Here is a 14,451-nt window from a genome sequence, read left to right as displayed (position 1 = left end):
TTTTAAAAAATATTGTTTGTTCATGGAATATGATCAGTTTTTTAATTTTTTTTAACTTCCCGAAATCTGGTTTAGGGAAGTTCCTATGATGACAATTTTTCTCGAACTCACAAAATTTCAAAAAAAAAATTCAAACAAAATGCATGTTCAAATATAATTTTAATTTTAAAAAATTATTTTTTTTAACACAAATTTAATTTTTTTTTTAAGTTTCGGTTAAATCTATATCCAAATGCGAGCAAAGGCTTGAGCATACTGGGTGACGAAAATCTGGCCGAAGTAATCTTTTGACGGAAACGACTTGTGAGAAGCACATGAGAGTTTGAACTGAAAAAACTATTGGAATGGATTTCTTCCGGATTTATTTCTCTTAATTCATATTTTTAAAGAAAAATGCTAACTTTAGGATCTCGACAAAAAATGATGCTAGTGAAGGTTCAAAAAAGATATAAAAATTGATTCATTCGCTATTTCATAAAATATTAAGTAAAGGGAAGCGTATGGTTGGTTGAATTTGCTGGACTAAGGTTTTTCTTACGATACAACTGGGAAGAAATGAATCATAAGAAATGCGCCTCAATGGTTCTTTGAAGCAGTTCATGTGTTTCTTAATGAGCTAATTCAGCATAAGATAACTATTGTTGTGCTTGTGTGTATTAATTAAATATAATGGGAGATTAAAAGTGCTCAACTTTGACGAATGTAAAAGATAAAAAGTGTTCAATTTTGATAAACATAGAAGATTAATGGAAAATCTTGGATCAACTCCTAAATATTGAGGCGCTGTTGTTTTTCTTACAGAAGTCAAACCAAAAAGCAAGTTTCAAAATGAAACCAGAAAGACTTTTTCCAATGCAAACTCTACAAGAGAAAAAGGAGGACCTTGTCCAGCATCAACTACGGGCAAAGACATCCTCCTGTTTGTTCAGTTCAGACTTGAGAGAAAGGAAAAGAGCATGCAGCTGGTTACTTTTTGAAAGAGATAGTGATATTATATGGTACAGGTATTGTGTGTTAGCTAAAATAGGAATAGTCAAAACAAAAATAAGCAAAGCTGGGAATGGCAGTTAACGTGAGAGGATGATATCTCTGTCCTATAGACCAAATCCCTCAACCCCACCAAATCTTTAACAGTGTCGAGTAGTTCAAATACTGCATATTTTCACTGAAAGGAAATAGTAAGGAAGTAGGATGCTTTCATTGAAATAGGAAAGCATTAATTGGTTTGTCAAACAACTCTGTCCTTGGCACGATTTTGGTGTTTTAGTAGGAGCATCAACAGGGAACAATAGCGTGTTTTATAGTCAAATATGGGAGAGGAAAGAGGCAAGTAAATGAGAAGAACAAAAGCAAAAGTACTTGACTGACTGCAGCTTTCAGCCATTTTGCTTATTGCAATTCCTACTTTGGAGTAATTTGTGCAGCTAAGTACAGATAAGGTCACTTTCCTTCTTGTTCTTTCTCTAGACCTTAGGACTAGTGGTTATTACCTACTTAAGCATACTTTGACCCTTGGATATTAAAACATGCTAAGAAAAATTATTTGCCCCCCCCCTTAAACCAAATATTTGAACAAGCTACAAATTAAAATAATAATATCACTTAGGAGAGGTTTATTTTATACTCTTTTTATTCTATTTTATGTGAATTTATTTTCTTATTAGCATGTTTAAAAAATAATGATTATTTTATAAATTTAAAAATATTTAACACCACAAGTTTAAAGAAAGTTATAGCCACACAAATGTTATACTTTACTTAAAATCATAAATTTCAAAAGTTTTTTTTTTTATATGTGTTATTTAAAATGGATTCACATAAATTGAAACGATGAGAGTAAATATTTTTATGCAAATACATTCATTTATTGGTGCAAATATCAAGTATGAGTTTAAATATAAACTTTGGTATTACGGGAGACATTTGATAATATTTTTGTATTAAATAAATATTATAGAGAAGCGGTTAGACCGGTCATGATGTATGGGGTTGAGTGTTGGTCTGTTAAGAACTCACACTTCCAAAAGATGAATGTAACAGAAATGAGGATGTTGAGGTGAATGTGCAGGCACAAGATTAAGAATGCTGATATTGGGGAGAATGCAGACGTGGTTCCCATTGATGACAAGAGGCGGGAAGCGGGGCTCAGATGGTTCAGGCACATACAGAGGAGAAACCCAACTGCTCCGGTAAGGAGAAGTGAACGGCTGGCTTTAGAGGGTACGAGAAGAAGTAGAAAATATGAATATTGATGACATTAAAATCAATTAAAAAGTTATTTTATATAGATCGAAAAAATATAACCATGGTTGTTCACACGACGGTCCATGTTATTACCAGTTTAGCTTTTAATTCTAATTAAATATTTATAGTCTTACACAACTTTTTTTAAATATTTTTTTAGAGAGTTACGTTGAATGAGGCTGAAACCAAATTTGAATGGAGTAGTATGTTCTATACTACGTGCACATACATTGCTAGGAGAAAATTAGGAATGCCAATTTTGGTTTTTTAATTTGGCCGTTTAATTATGAGCACGCTAATAAACATGACAAAATAAAAATATTGGTTACAAAAAATCAGAAAATTATTTTGGTAGCAATTTTCTCATGAAAATATATTAAAAACAATTATAATGTTCTTTTTGAATTAAATTAGACTAACTTTTAAAACGTCCCAACTAAAATATAAAAATTGATTATACAAACACAAGAATTTTCACACTAAATCCCTTAGAATTGATTGAAAAATAAACTCTAATTCTGATTTTTACATGAATTTCATATTTTTACTCCTTCGAGAATAGTATTAACGTCTGATGTTAGTTAGATGATGTCATGTTTATGACTTTTTAGAATTAACACAAGAATATATAACTTTTTGAAAATATAAATATAATAATTCTAAATCTTCAAAGTTATATGATCTTGTTAAAACTAAAAAGGATGCATAACTTATAAAATTAAAGTAATAAAATTATAAATCTTAAATAAACTTTATGTTAAATATATTGACTGAGATGACTAAGAACTCATGTCGAACAAAGTTTCTTCATTTATTGAGTAGTAAAATAAAATCAAGAATCATCAATTTTAGGGACTTAAATTTTTTTCTTGACATATATTTCATGATTCAATAAGAAATTTAATTAAAAAATTTAAAAATTTGTTCTCATAGAGATAAAAATACACGCACAACGTGCATATCTTAAACTAGTGTTTTATAATAGTAACAATTATGTACGTAACTGAAGTTATATCCTTAAAGTAAAGTGTAATTTCATAATTCATACTAAGTCGGCTTCCTTTCTTGATGAAAATTAAGAAATCATGATTGCATTATTCATAAGAATAATAATATTTGTACCAAAACTTGTATGTTTGCACTAATTATTAGAGTTATTGTTTGCTCAAGATAGTTCTAGAAATCTACAAAATGGCATAAATTGTACCTCCCCCATTCCCTTTTATTTGATTTTTAGCAGTTTTTATTTGTTCCGAAATGATTATTTTTTCCACAAAACCGAGTAGGTGTTAATATTTTAAAAATACCCTCTACTTGCGGTGGAAAAGATTTGAAAAAAGGTTTTTAAAGGGCAGTTTCGTCTGTATATATGCTTTTCCATATATTAAAAATCATGATATTGTTAATGCCGTGGTTTGCAATGTATGCGAATAATACTAAATAGGGTATATAACTAATTGTGACAATCCGATAGGTCGTTTTGAGTACTAGCCTTTATTTTCATGTTTCGGAATCTCTATTAGCTTCATTTGATATTTCTCGATTTGTGTGCGTGATCCGTGTCATTTTCTGGAAATTTTTTTTACGTAAAAATTGGAAGAAATAGTAATTTTAGGCTTAAAATGGGACTTGAGTAGATCATGGTCAACATTCTTGGTAAACGACCTCAGATCGGTGTTTTGATGATTCTGATAAGATGTTATTACACTTGTGTGCATGTTTGCTTTGGAGCCCGATGGGCTCGGGTGAGTATCGGATGAACTTGGGATAGTTTGCTACTGCTGGTACATTACTGCAGATCTCGCATTTGCAAGCCTCGCTTTTGCGATCAAGAGATCGCATTTGCGAGCATGGGCCTGGGCTGGGTGACCTCGCATTTGCGAGGAAAATGTTCGTTTTTGCGAAGTGTTGGCGGCCGCTTTTGCAAATATCTTGGTCGCATTACCGACCAATGATAATTATTGTCAGCTTCGCATTTGCGAAGTATTTGGGCATATTTTCGATGGGCGGACCTTTCGCATTTGCGAAAAAAATGTCGCATTTACGATGGGGGACCTTCGGTGTTGGTACTAACCGTGTATAGCGGAGACTGCTTGAATTCAACTACTATATGATATACTCGGATTCGACTGCTCGATGTTGGTCCGCTACACGCTGCTAGGACCAACACCGAAATCTGCACAAGAACAACAAAAGTAAAACATAAGTACAATCGAGCTCATGTACTCTGTAAATGTCGAGCCTAACCTCAACAAAGTAGTGACAAGGTCATGACAAGACACTCATAATAAACCTGAACAAATAGTAATAACAAAATACAGAAATAGAATGTAAAGCAGTATACTCATAAAAACGGACCCGAAGGTCAACTACGAGAGGGCCCCAGAATAACATGATCTCAAATCTCATATCACATTACCAAGATAAACTCTAAAATTACAAACAGTTACAACACATCATACTCTGTTGCAGTATGCAACCCGATCCCAATATCAATTCATTTCAATATTGTTGCGGCGTACAACCCGATCCTAATGCCAACTCATTAACATAAATAACTCAACACAACCAACAACAAAAATCTCAACACGAAAGGGAAATGAAACGTACGAAACATTAAGGAACTAAGAGTACAACGGAGTATAACCAACACCTCGTATTTATTATTCTCTACTAATCACCAATACAAGAATAGCTAAGAACGCAAAGAAATCAGAATAATATAGTAAAGTGGAACAAGTAATGAAAAGTCAATGAAAGCAAGTTAAACATGAAGCAGATAAGTCAATACAATTAATACAATTAGGAACACATAGTAGGTAAACAGATATTGAGTGATGTCAAGAGATAACATGGAATAAGTGATGACATAAAGGTAAATAACATAATCCCGCATGCTTTAGCCCATGATGGTGCATATACACTCGTCACCTGGCATATACAACGTTCCTCACATAATTCACATAACAAATAGACCAACAAGTCCTAATTCCCTCAAATCAAAGTTGGACACGATACTTACCTCTTTGCGTAACCAACTCAACAATCCACCACGGCTTTTCCTTTCGAACAAGCCTCCAAACCAACCAAATCTAGCCAAATATCGTTCAAAAGATGTATAATAAGCTTTAGAAACTACCCATAAATGAAAAAGAATCAATTTTTGATGAAATTGAAAAAAGTCAACAAAAATCACCCTCGAGTTTGCTTGGTCAAAATCCAAGATCCGAACTATAATTTAATATTCATTCATCCCCGAGTCTGGTTATGTGATTTATTTTGAAATTCGACCTTAATTTGAGGTCTAAATCTTAATTTTACAAAATTCATAAATTCTACCATGAAAATTTCAGATTTGATATTAAAAACTCATGAAAAGTAATGGGAAATGAAAGAAAGTGAATTGGAGTTGCTTACCAATGATTTTAGGAAGAAAAGCTCTCAAGAAAATCGCCTCTAGAGTATTTAGGGTTGAGAAATAGTGTAAAATGAGCTAAGTCCCATTTTTTTCCTCTTTTACCCAGCTGCAGGTATCGCAATAGTGAACTCTTGTGCGCAATTGCGGAACCCGCATTTACGACAACGGATCGAAAATACGATACGTGTATCAGTTGCCCAGAATTCGCGAATGTGATATTTTGTTTACGGATGCAGAAGGTCCCCCATCTCATAGGCGCCCAAATGCTTCGCAAATGCGACCAAGATATTCACAAAAGCGGTTGGCCACACTTCGCAAAAGCGAACATTTTCTCGCAAATGCGAGGTCACTCAGCCCAGGCCCATGCTCGTAAACACGATCTTTTGATCGCAAAAGTGAGGCTCGCAAAATCGAGCATCGGAAATATAAGCCAGACCTTGCAAATGCGAGATCTGCAGTAATTGATCACGCCCAACTATGCCTTATAAAAGGACAATGCGGAAGTTGCAAATATAACCTGAGTATTTATGCCTAGAGTCGAATCCACAGAGAATTAATCTATCAATTACTTTCGTTGGACTTACTAAATTCTTTAGAATCAACTTCCTCAAACGTTGTGAATAACAGTTGATGGTATATTTAATAACTAAGATTGAAAGTCAATAAACAGTTGTAAACTAAATATGCTTAAGTTGTGAACTATAATGAGAAGGTTCTAAGGTAGTGATTTCCCCTATTGATGGAATACCTTCTGTTTATGTTTCATATAGATTTACCAACACATCTCTATCAATCATGAACACTCTTTTTACCGTGAATCTCTCCCGAGTAATCACGATAATTTACTAGACGCACTCTTCCGAGATACGCTAGTTGGCTTTGTTTATTACAGTTCACTTTAGATTGCACCCAAGACTTTGTTATCCCTAATCCCACCTTTAAACCCGCAGTTATAGATCTCTCTTATACTTTGGGAGTGATGTTGTTCAATAATTACCTAAATATGCACTATCTCTCGAGTTATGCATACTAAATAGGCACAGCTAATTAAGGATCCTGTCAATTAACTACAACAAACACGTAGTTGAACAAATAGAGATTAAACTGGCAAACTATATTAACATAATCAAGAAGTTCATCCTTCAATAGGTTCCATCAAAACCCTAGACAAAGGATTTAGCTACTCATGACAATGGGTAAATAAACTATGAAAATATTCATGATCAAAATTGCAGAAAAATAAAGAGAAGAAGAAAATATGATGTTTTGAGTGATCTCTCACACTTGTTTTTCTTGTCAAAGTACTTTCTAAAATATTACATGCCTCCCTTGGGCGAGTTCTGTTGTTTAATATAGGGTTTTGGGCTAAAAATTCCGTGTTTTGCACTTCAGCCCCTCAATTTTCCGTTTCCTATTGCAGTCCTACCGCGGTTACGCCAGGACCGCGGCCAACTAGCCTCTCAGAATCCGCAACAGCCTTCTGCCGCGGTCCGACCGCGGTTACGCCGGGATCGCGGTAGTCCATCTCCAGTTCTGGTTTTGCTGCCTTCGCGTGGTGCACTTAGAGGATATTGTATGATTGGCCTCTTTTTCTCCGTAATTGATCCCAGAAGTACTTCATAGACTTCTTTTATTGTATATAGCCTGCAAAGCATGAAAAACACTAATCAGAGCATTTTGTTATCACTTTTTACCATAAAAACTATACAAGAAGGTGGTTCTTTAGGGCCTAATTATAGTCTAATTCACCTATTATTAACACCCCACACTTAAATCTTTGCTCGTCCTCGAGTAAGTTGAACCACACTTCTAGGCCTAATCGTTCGATGCATTACCCAGTTTATGTCACACCCGCCATTATGAAAGAACAATCTAAGCAGTGCAACAGCCACACCTCAGATGAAGACTCTAATGCCATGCCACACTCGTGCTTACTCTAGTTACTCTAAATAGAGGTGAAAACTTGCTTTTTCTTCCTAAGTCGCATGCCCTCACATCACATTTCTGAGAGAAGTTCCACACACATAAAATCAATCAACAAGGAACTATAGATAGAACGAATCCACTCACTCTCAGCAAAGAACATTCACATACCACACAGATACACCATAAGCTTGCCCTTAGTGTAATACTCTACTAATCGAGCTGTTCAGTCCAAGATCAAGAGGTCTTTATTTGGTTATAATGTAGGCTAAGGGACATTTAGGATATATTTGGATATAGTGACTAACATCCCTAAGCACTTTTAATACAATCGTTCCCTTTATTCCAATTTCCATGTTCAACCCAATCATTCTTCCACACTTGTTTCATAGGCTACCCCCACTTTTCTTTAGGTGTAACTGGCCTCTTTTTTTTTCATAGCCATTTCACCATTCAAGTATTTTCCTGATTTTCCTTTTCCCACTCCATTACTACCCCACACTTTGACTTTTATATGCTCTTTAACGATTCAAGTGCTTCTAGGAGGTACAGGTTCAAACAGTCAAACTATTCAAACACAGGGATGTAGGTTGTTGTAAGGTTATCAAAGAACAGGTTTCAGGCTCGAAGGGGTTAGCTATGACAATATGTACAAGTGGATTCATAATTATACAGGCTACACAAGGAACTTCCTCAATCATCTCTAAGGCCAAACAACTTCTATTTCGCTTTGCAAACACACAGGGCAAGTTCTAGGTATCGCATGCAAGCACAGAATACAAGTATTATCTCACACACACTTGGCATGTAACTCATTCCGAATTAGTTTGTCAACACACTCACGTGAGCGTTCAAGAAAGACAAGGTGTGCAGAATTAAGGCATAAAATTACGAGTCTACAAACGAGCCTAGACGTCGCACCCTCAAGTTCGTTTTCGTTATTTGCAGGTGTGTACATTACGGGTTGCATTCTTGCCTTCATACATCTTGGTCCAATAGAGTCCTAAGGGTCCTAAAAATATTAAAGAAAAATCTACCTAACCCGATTCAAGAAAAGCCCTTGGAAAAGAACCGTGGTCAAAAGAAAAACTAAGGAGAAATTACTACACTACCTAAAAAGAAAAAAGAAAATTAAAAAAAATCTAAATGGACTACTTCCCTCAAGAGTACTGTCCAAGTGGTCCGTCCTCAGGAAGAGTCTTCTACATTTATTTATTTTACAACCAATGTATATGTACACTAACAATATACCACTAAAGCAAGTCTCCCACCCCACACAAAAAGAATATGGCATGTCCTCATGTCATAACACAAATAAAGTGCAGAAGGGTAAGAAGACTTCCCTGAGCGTCACTCGAAGTCAGAGACGGTGCTGGGATCTACATGACAAGCCCTCCCCAAAGCACGGAACCAAGCTATCATCCGGCTCTCAGACCTAGCCTGCCGCTGAGACATGGCATCCATACACACATGCAGGCCATCCACCGAGAAATGAAGATCTGCCACCTCTTCCTCCAAAGAATGCAACATGGGTCGGCTGGACTGTGATCTAGAGAACCCTGCCCCAGTATGGGGTCGCCGAGAGGATCCGGCTCCATCATAGGATCTCCTGGATGGTGCCATGGGTCTTGGGGCATCATCCTCATCATCAAGCTCAATGGTTGTGGGTGCATCTCTGCCCACTGTGATCTTTGAAGCTCTGAATGCCGTTTTTGCGGGCAAAGCTCCATCTGTAGGATTGGTGGGGACACCATCCAGCAGACACAACCTCATCACAAGTGAGGGGAAGTAAAACCCCTTAGATAGCAGAGGTGATCGAAGGATCATTTCATCTCCAATAATTCTCGCCACATCAAAGTCTTTCTTGGTGATGAAGCACCACACCAATAGAGCCCGTAGGTGGTTCACATCTGTCGTGTTGCCCGTCGGCAATAACCGGCTGCAAATAATGGTGAACCAGCACTTAGCCTCATGTGTGAACGACTTGGAGTGAAGGGTAATGTTTTCCTGTAGCCAGATTGGTCGACCCCCTGCGCAGATTATCTCAATCATAGTGTCCCAAGTGACCTCTTGGGCATCATGGTAATGATCAATGTCACCAGTGAACTGGGGCAGCTGCAAGACCTGGCGAATCTTCAGATTTGAGGCATCTACCACCCTGCCCCACACAATCACAGACCGGCACAAATTTTTCGGGCAGTTCGCGTAGAACTCCCGGACTATCATCTGGTTTGCCGTCTCAGGTTCATCAAACAAGAACTCCATATCCCTCCGTCTGACTTCCTCATACATGTCTGCTTTTTCTATACGGAGGGCAGCCCTGTCAACAGGAATCTCAGGGATAAAGCTTTTGGTGGCCTTAGCATGAAACGCGTCCTCTACCTCCTGTGACTGGAACCTGGTGGCATCATATATTGGCATTTGGGAAGTCTTGCCGAGCTCTTTCGCCTTTTTCGGGTCATATTACCTACAGACAATTCAGGGTAACAATGAGATGCATCCTAACATGTGTCAGTCGAATGGGTACTCAGACTTCGTCACCTGATGGCACCAAACATTTTTCTTTTGTCAAACAATGCTAGTATACCCAACTAGTAAGGTGCCCAAAGTTGACAACCTCCACTATTGCCCTCACACCACTATTAATTCTACAATTCCGCTATATAATACCCCACACAATCTCCCACAAGTGAATCATGTCAAATGCTACCACCACCACAAACTAAGAAGGGCACAAAGTGCTCCAAAATTTTACAACACACCCTAATTTTCGGCCATTTAGGCCCCTCCACCAAGATTCACCCGAAAAAATTTGTTTAGGCTTACAAATATTCTAAAAATCTCCCCCAAGTTAAGCACAATGAAAACCCAACCATTTAAGCCTCAATTATGTCCAAAAGAAGCAAATAATGGAGAAAAGGAAAGAAAAGAAAGAAAAAAATAAAAAATTTACACTAAAACACTACCTAGGGTGTAATTGAAACTAATTTAGACTATTTATTACACTAAGTTATGGAAAAGAAAGAGAAAAGAATAGAGAAGCTTACCTTGAGGATAAATGGAAGGGATAGGTTGTGGAGAGAGAGAGATGGAGAAGAAAGGAGGGGCAACAATGGGGGTTTGAGGGATAGGAGATGGTGTGAAAGAGAGAAGGGGATGGGGGATGCGGGTGGTTTGAAGAAAAGAAGGGTTTGGGGGAATAGTGGGAGGTTAGGTTTATTAAAAGGGGGGAAAAAAAGGAAAAAAAATAAATTCTGCACTTACCTGGCCTGCGCTGGTCTGCCGCGGTCCTACCACGGTTACGCTGGGACCGCGGTAGACCTCTTTCAGAGGGGGTATTTGACCGCGGTCCTACCACGGTTACGCTGGGACCGCGGTCTGGGCGTCCTTGACCGCGGTCCGACCGTGGTTACGCTGGAACCGCGGTCCGACCGTGGTTACGCTGGAACCGCGGTCTGGGCGTGTTCCTGCTACTTACTTTTTTTTATGCTTTACACTTACAACACATTCTTGGGTTGCCTCCCACGCAGCGCCTGATTTAACATCGCGACACGACGCAGATGAGCGCATTTAATGCTCGCTCGACCTCTGTGATTCAGTCAGGTGTAGCTCAGACACTTCCTTTGGTTCGCTCATGCACACATATAGTTTCAATCTCTGCCCATTGACTCTAAATGTATGAGAGTCTTTTTCTGTGGCAATCTCGACAGCACCTGAAGGGAAAACTTCGACCACTCTGAATGGTCCAGACCATCGTGACCTGAGTTTACCCTGAAATAGCCTTAATCGTGAGTTATAAAGCAACACCATATCTCCAGGATTGAAATTTCTCTCCACAATGTTCTTGTCGTGCAACCTCTTTATTCTTTCCTTGTACAACTTTGTGCTCTCAAAAGCAAGATGTCTGAACTCGTCGAGCTTATGCAATTCTGTGATTCTCATTGTGCCCGCAACCTCAATGTCTAGATTCAGCTGTTTCAGTGCCCACCACGCTCTATGTTCAAGTTCCACTAGCAAATGGCAGGCCTTCCCAAACACCAGCTTATATGGTGACATACCAATCGGTGTTTTAAAAGCAGTTCTATAGGCCCAGAGTGCATCATCTAACTTTTTTGCCCAATCAGTTTTTGTGGCGTTCACAGTCTTGGTTAGCACACTCTTTATCTCTCTGTTGGACACTTCAACCTGCCCACTAGTTTGTGGGTGATAAGGGGTAGCCACCTTGTGGCGTACATCATACTTTGCAAGCAACTTCTCGAAAGCTCTATTACAGAAGTGAGTGCCTCCGTCACTGATAATCGCTCTTGGTATCCCAAATCTGGTGAATATGTTCTTCTTCAAAAACTCCACCACCACTCTTGCATCATTAGTGGGCAACGCTGCAGCTTCTACCCCTTTGGACACGTAATCCACAGCAACAAGTATGTACTTATTGCCATAGGAGCTGACGAAGGGACCCATGAAGTCAATCCCCTAGACATCAAACACTTACACCTCTTGAATTGGGTTCATGGTCATCTCATGGCGACGGGAAATGTTCCTGGTCCGCTGACATTCATTGCAGCCCTTCACCTATTGGTGCGCATCTTTAAACACTGTTGGCCAAAAGAATCTGGCCTCAAGCACTTTCACAGCTATCCTGACCCCTCCAAAATGTCCTCTATAAGCCGATGCATGAAAAGCCTGCAAAACAGAAAATTATTCTATCTCCGGGACACACCTCCGGATCATATTGTCAACACAAATTCTAAACAGGTAAGGCTCATCCCAATAATACATGTGGAAGTCACGATAAAACTTTTTCTTTTGTACAGATGAAAGGTCATAGGGAACTATACCGCAGGCTAGGTAATTTGCAAAGTCTGCATACCATGGCACTTTCTCAAGATTAGTTGCGAGCAGCTGCTCGTCTGGAAAGGTTTCCAGAATATCTTCAACCTCAACTGTATTTTCATCTCCCTCAAGTCATGATAGATGATCAGTGACTTGGTTCTCTGTGCCCTTACGGTCACGAATTTCAAGGTCGAATTCTTGCAGCAGCAACACCCAACGAATCAGGCGCGGCTTAGACTCCTTCTTCTCAATAAAGTACCTGAGAGCTGCATAATCAGTGTATACAATTACCTTAGAACCAATCAGATATGATCTGAACTTGTCGAAAGCAAACACCACAACCAACATCTCCTTCTCAGTCACAGTATAATTCAGCTGGGCTCCACTCTACGTTCTACTTGCATAGTAGATTGGATGCATCAGCTTGTTTTTTCGCTGTCCCAGCACTGCCCCCACTGCGTAGTCACTGGCATCACACATGAGTTCGAATGGTTGCTCCCAGTTGGGGGCAACAATGATAGGTGTTGTGACCGGTCTCTTTTTTATCACCTCGAATGCTACCCTGCAATCATCAGAAAATAAGAAAGGGTGATCTTTTTCTAACAACTTACAGAGAGGATTGGCAATTTTTGAGAAGTCTTTTATGAATCTCCGGTAGAAACCGGCATGCCCAAGTAAGCTTCTGATTGCTTTGACTGAAGTTGGAGGAGGTAGCTTTGCTATTACATCCACTTTAGCACGATCCACCTCAATTCCTTTGCTTGACACCCGGTGCCCCAAGACTATGCCTTCTTGTACCATGAAGTGACACTTCTCCCAGTTCAGAACCAAGTTAGTCTCGATACACCGTTTCAGCACACGCGTCAAATTTATCAGGCACTCATCAAATGAATTCCCCATCACTGAGAAGTCATCCATGAACACCTCCATTATGTCCTCTACCATGTCAGTGAATATAGCCATCATGACCGTTGGAATGTGGCGGGTGCGTTGCATAGGCCAAAGGGCATCCTCCGAAAGGCATAAATGCCATAAGGGCAAGTGAAAGAGGTCTTCTATCTGTCCTCCGGTGCAATGGAGATATGGTTTTATCCTGAGTACCCGTCCAGAAAACAGAAGTGTGACCTCCCTGCCAGTCTGTCTAACATCTGATCAATGAAGGGAAGTGGGAAGTGGTCTTTTCGGGTGGCTAGATTTAGCTTTCTATAATCCATGCAAATTCTCCAGCCCGTGACTGTTCTTGTAGAGATCAATTTATTGTTATCATTATTAACTACCATCATGCCACCCTTTTTAGGTACACATTGAACTGGGCTAACCCAACTGCTGTCAGAGATTGGGAAGATAATTCCCGCGTCTAACCACTTTATTACTTCCTTCTTCACCACTTCCTTCATGTTAGGGTTCAGCCTTCTTTGGTGTTGCCTGGAAGGTTTGTGTCCCTCTTCCAGTAGAATTTTGTGCATATAGTAGGCGGGGATGATCCCCTTTATGTTTGTCATGGTCCACCCAATGGCAGTCTTGCACTCCTTAAGTACCTGCAAGAGTTGTTGCGCCTGCACATTTAACAAACTAGATGAGATAATAACAGGTAATGTGGAGTTAGGTCCAAGGAATTCATACCTGAGATGGTTGGGCAATGGCTTTAACTCTAGCTTTGGTGGTTCTTCGATAGATGGCTTGGCTGGAGGAGTCTCTCGATTTTCCAAGTGCAAGGGCTCAAATTCGAGAGTTCTATCCCATAACCCTCTACCCTCTAATGTCAACACCCATTCTGCCAGCTCCTCTCCATTCACCTCATCCAAATTCATTAAACATGCAGCAAGGGGGTCCTCAATGGTTAGCACCTCATCATCAGTCTCCACGATTACATACACGACATCAATAAGAGAACAATTGGCGAATTCACTTGGTCGCCTCATAGATTTCTGCACATTAAATGTTATCTCCTCATCGTTCAATCTCATCTTGAGCTCCCTGGTTTCATAATCAATGAGAGCTCTCCCTATGGCCAAGAATGGTCTTCCCAAAAT

The sequence above is a fragment of the Nicotiana tabacum genome, chromosome 11 (assembly GCF_000715075.1).
Source record: "Nicotiana tabacum cultivar K326 chromosome 11, ASM71507v2, whole genome shotgun sequence".
Lineage (NCBI taxonomy): Eukaryota > Viridiplantae > Streptophyta > Magnoliopsida > Solanales > Solanaceae > Nicotiana > Nicotiana tabacum.
The sequence above is the reverse complement of the archived record's forward strand: the minus strand, read 5'-3'. Positions refer to the sequence as shown.